General features: G+C 37.5%; 1 long non-coding RNA gene across 1 annotated transcript in view; it reads left to right on the forward strand.

The window, feature by feature from the left end:
* Positions 1–5,215, forward strand: part of LOC125610534 — a 16,379-nt gene extending 11,164 nt beyond the window's left edge. The window contains exons 2-3 of the long non-coding RNA XR_007340519.1: positions 1,355–1,514; positions 5,157–5,215. This is a non-coding gene — a long non-coding RNA (uncharacterized LOC125610534). The remainder of the gene's footprint in view (positions 1–1,354; positions 1,515–5,156) is intronic.
* Positions 5,216–5,441: the final 226 nt, after the last annotated feature.

Below are 5,441 nucleotides of genomic sequence, written 5' to 3' on the forward strand. Positions count from 1 at the left end.
GTTACCCTCCGTGCGACAAACCTCTTACGTTTGAGTCCCCGTAGCAGATCCTCATGCGATGGAAATCCTTCCTCCAGGTTCCGGAGCACCCCACTATTGCTGGAAATTCCTAACAAGATATCCTTTAGCCGTCCTGACTTGTCATACTCCCACACAGTGAAGCAGCACACGGGGGTAATGCACTCCCCTCGCCGCAATCTTCCCGTGTCTCCGAGAAAATTTTTTAATATTTATTTTTTAGTTCTCGGCGGACACAACATCTTTGTTTGTATGTGGTGCTGAGGATCCAACCTGGGCCGCACGCATGTCAGGCGAGCGCGCTACCGCTTGAGCCACACCCCCAGCCCCAATATTAATTTTTTTAATCCATAAATTAATAATATTAATTCAGGGGAAAGCTCTTTTTATCTTTTTTCCCCCATAGCTTTATTGAGGTAAAATTGAAGTACAATAAAATGTACATATTTGAAGTTTGCAATTTGATCAGTTTTGACATGTATGTAACCAATACAATCTATATAAAAAGCATTTCCATTACTTTTTTAAAAATTTGAAATCATGAAGACTGTTTCCTGCATGATTTATTACAATAGAAATCAATCATCTTAAGATATTTAGAACCCCACCCCCACATGTCAACTATTTCAAAATTAAATGACACACTTATAATATCTCAGAGATCAAGGAAGAAAGGACAAGAAAAGTAAATAAAAAGTATTTTGAACTAAGTGATAATAAATGCTTAAAATATCAGGATATCTGGGATGAAACAGTACTCAGATGAACATTTAAAACTTAAAGTACTTGTATCATAAAGAAGCTAGAATGACAAATTATGTAGAAGGAAGGAAAAAATAAGGGTAGGAGCAAAAATATATGAAATAGAGAAGAAATATAACTAAGATTTGATTAAAAAAATAAGTCTAATTAAGGAAAAGCAAGAACACAAGAATTAATATCAATGGAAAGGTAGCTATCAAAATAACCCTACAGATGCTAAAAATGTATTAAGGTAATATTACAAGTGCATGCCAACATATATGAGAGCTTAAGTAACATGGTCTATATTGGAGAAGATCCCTGTGCTGCTCAGAAGAAAGTGTATTCAGTCATTGATTCTATATATTAAATCTAAATTATCAATTGTATTTTTTATTTCTATAGCTTCTTTATTTAGTTTTTGTTTGGAGGATCTATCCGGTGGTGACAGAAGCCATTAAAATTACTCAGTTCTATTGTGCTGAAATAATACTATTTGATTTTTGAAATTGAGAAGGCTTTGTTTGATGTATGTGGATGTTCCATTATTTCAGCATACATATTTACAATTGTTACATCTTTTTTTTGGTACCAGGGATTGAACTCAGGGGCACTTGACTACTGAGCCACATCCTTGTTGGGAGCTACCCTGGAGAGGAGCTATGTACACACCTTTAAGTCCTGAATAAAGAGGTATTGCACTGGTATTGCACTCTGCAATGCAACTGGACTTCACCTCCACTTTGCTAAGAAAGGTAACAGCTCTATAAGAGGGCATCACCTGATGGGATTGAATTACACCCACTTATTTGCTGTAATCCTACCCTTTTGCCCTTTTTTGGATAGAATTTTTCGTGGATTAGCTCCCCCCATTAATAAAACCTGGGTTTGAAGCATGCTCCTCCTCTCTTTTTTTGCCTGCCTTGCCCCCCTTGTGGGAGCTGTGGCTGAATAGCAGTCACTGAACCCAAAGAAAAAGGTACTTTCTATGTCTGTGTCTTTAGTTAGCCCAGATTCACTTGGAGTGACCCTGATTGATTTAGTTGCATTGAAAAACCAGCCTCTATCTCAGAGCAAAGCCTGTCCAAGGAAGGGACATGACCTTTGTCCTTGGAAAGACCCACAGAGCACTCCTAGGCACATTCCCACCCTGCTAAGTTGTTTACCTACAAATAACAGGAGAGATCTGCTGCCCAGGTGTCCCTGACTCAGTCAGGCTAGGTGGGGATCCATAGCAACCCCCTAGCAGCCACCAATCAGCATGAGACAGGGAAATACCTGGGATGCCAGATGACCCTCCCAGTAGTTTATGGTGGTTGATAACATGTTGGGAAACCATGTAGTTCAGCACGTACACCCCTCTTGGCTTAAACCAATCAGTTCAAATGAATACCCCTTTTGTACTGACCCATCACCCTTACCCAACTTGTTCCTGCCAGTGAATGTGCTAATCATGTTTTAGAGTTGTTATTTGATTTTCCTGCGGTGTGTGATGATTTGCTAAGAGATGCTATGTGGGGGTCCCTGCCTTCTCTAAAGAATGTATAAAACTGCTGCAAACCCTGGGCTCAGGTCCTCTCAACGTCACCAGTTGCTGTGTGCGCGCGGAGGACTGAGCTAGCTCGCAATAAACACCTCTTTGCTGCTTACATCGATCTTGGGTCTCTGGTGGTCTTTGGGGGTCCCGAATTCGAGCATAACAGCATGTCCCCGAACATCCCCAGCCCTATTTTGTATTTTATTAGAAACAGGATCTCAATGAGTTGCTTAGTGCCTCACTTTTTTGCTGAAGCTGGCTTCAAATGCTCAATTCTCCTATCTCAGCCTCCAGAGCTGCTGGGACCACAGGCATGCACCACTGCACCTAGCCAATTGTATCTTGTCCATGTATAATTTCTCTTTATCTTCTTGATTAAAGTTATTCCTCAGTATTTTATTTTTGTGCATCTATCACATTGTATCCCATAAATATAAACAATTATTGTTTAACAATTAAAAATAACTTGTATATATTAAATATCCTTGTATTCCTGGGATGAATTTCACTTAATCATGATGAATAATCTTTATAATGTGCTGTATTATCAAGGATATTGGCCTAAAGTTTTCTTTTTATGTGTCTTTGTCTAGTTTTTGTATCAGGCTAATACTGCCTTTGTAAAATATGTTAGGAAGAATTTTTTCTCTTTAGTATTTTGGAGGAATTTAATAATTGCTATTAGTTCTTCTTTAAATATTAGGTGGAACTCAGGAATGAGACCATCTGGTCCTGGAATCTTTGCGGGGAGACTTTTTATTACTAATTTAATCTCATTACTTGTTATTGGCTGGTTCAAGTTTTCTATTTCTCTTGATTCAATCTTGGTAGAGTGTATGTGTCCAGGAATTTGTCCATTTTTCAAAGTTGTTGACATATAGTTGTTCATGATAATCTCTATTGGTCATTTCTGTTTCTGTGGTATCAGTTGTAATGTCTGCCTGATGCAAATCAATAAATGTAATACACACTATCAATTCAATAAAGGGTAAAAACCTTATGATAATTCCAAAAGATGCATAAAGTCACTGGATAAAATTCAACATTCCTTCGTAATTAAAAACTCTGAACAAATCAGGTATAGAAGAAATATATACCAACATAAAAAGGGTCAATAGCCAACATACTGAATGTGGGAAAGTTGAAAGTTTTCTCTGTAAGATTTGGAGCAAGATAAGTATATCTACTTTCACCACATTTATTCAACACAGCACTGATTGTCTTAGCCAGGCAATCAGACAAGGGAAAGAAAAGAAAAGGCACCCAAATTGGTACAGCCTTGGGATGGCTTTGCAAACATCTTTCTACCCCATTTCAGGCTGCCTCCTTTTGTATTGTGTTTTAAACCTTTGAACACTGCCCATATGAGGCATGAAAAGGTTAGCTTAAACACATATTTTTGCAATCTGTTGTTATGAGCTAATACCAAATGCAAAATCCAATAATGCGTATGTCTGGACAGTGTGAACATGTATGTAAATAAGAAAAGTGCATTAATCTTGCACTAAGAGCTTGTGTTACGAGTCCTGTTTTCTACCTTATTTGAAATCACCTTTTATTATTTTTACTTTTGCAACATATCATTTTTCTTCTAGCTCTTTTCTAGTCCATTTATTTCAACAAACACATTTATGATGGATTTTTTTTTAAAGTTTCTAAAATACCCCATCAATTGTATAACTAATAGATCCAACCCATCAAGTTGTATAAGAATAAAACTGCTTAAAGGAAAAGGAAAAAGTTCATAAAATGAAAATCAAAACAAAACAACCTCCAATTGATGGGCAGTAGCCACTCATATTTCCTTGTGACTATATGCACTGAAAGATTTCTAATTTAACATTCAGGATACACCTTAAACTTTATGGGCCTCCCACTTTATTCTCATCTGGGAAATTTTGCTATTAGAGATAATAGACAAGAGGAAGGTTTATGATCTACCACTTTCTTAGGATTTTCTTTTAGAACTGATTACAAATGGGATTTTCTTATGGGAGATTTGGTTAGAAGCTAGGCATGCAAAGCATATCTACAGAAAAACAAACCAGAAAAAAGGAAGGTCAAACTTGTTACAAAATTTAAGGGACATATTAGATTTACATAAACATTGTCTCTAACCTCTTCATCCCGGTATATCATCCGAAGCCTCTTATCATGTTTCCTCGTAAGCAGACAGAAGAATAATTGCCTCATGCTAATTAGGAAAAGTTCAAAAGTTGAGTAAAAAATTTTTGGAGTGAGTTGTTCAATTTCCTGTTTGTCCTTTGGTATCCTTGGGGGATTAGTTCCAGGACCCTATAGATACCAAAATCAGCAGATGGTCAGGTCCCTAATATAACATAATATAGTATTTTTATAGAACTTACCCACATCCTCCTAGGTACTTTAACTCATCTCTAGATTGCTTATAATACCTAATATAAAATAAATGCTCTGGCTGGGTATGATGGCATACGCCTGTAAGCCTAGTGGCTCAGAAGTTTGAGGGAGGAGGATTGAAAATTCAAAGCCAGCCTCATCAATTAGCAAAACCCTATCTCAAAATAAAAAATAAAAGGGCTCCAGCAAGAGACCTCCCCATCCCACCAGTGGACTACTGCGGGATGGCAGGACCAGCCCAGATCTGCCCACACTGGCCTGCATAAGGACCCAGGCTCACAGAAATACAGAAGATAATTAGAAATTATTTTGAAAACTTGCACTCCAATCAAATAGAAAATATCAAAGGCATTGACAAATTTCTAGTCATATGATTTGCCCAAACTTAATCAGGATGATATACACAATTTATTTTTTTTTAAAGAGAGAGAGAGAGAGAGAGAGAGAATTTTTTTAAAAATACTTATTTTTTTTCTTTTAGTTTTCGGCAGACACAACATCTTTGTTTGTATGCGGTGCTGAGGATGGAACCCGGGCCGCACGCATGCCAGGCGAGCATGCTACCGCTTGAGCCACATCCCCAGCCCCGATATACACAATTTAAACAGATCAATTTCAAGCGATGAAATAAAAGAAGCCATCAGAAGCCTACCAACCAAGAAAAGCCCAGGTCTGGATGGATACACAGCTGAGTTCTACAAGACCTTTGAAGGAGAACTAATACCAATACTCTTCAATTTATTTCAGGAAATAGAAAAAGAGGCAC

The sequence above is a fragment of the Marmota marmota genome, unplaced genomic scaffold, assembly GCF_001458135.2.
Source record: "Marmota marmota marmota unplaced genomic scaffold, marMar, whole genome shotgun sequence".
NCBI lineage: Eukaryota > Metazoa > Chordata > Mammalia > Rodentia > Sciuridae > Marmota > Marmota marmota.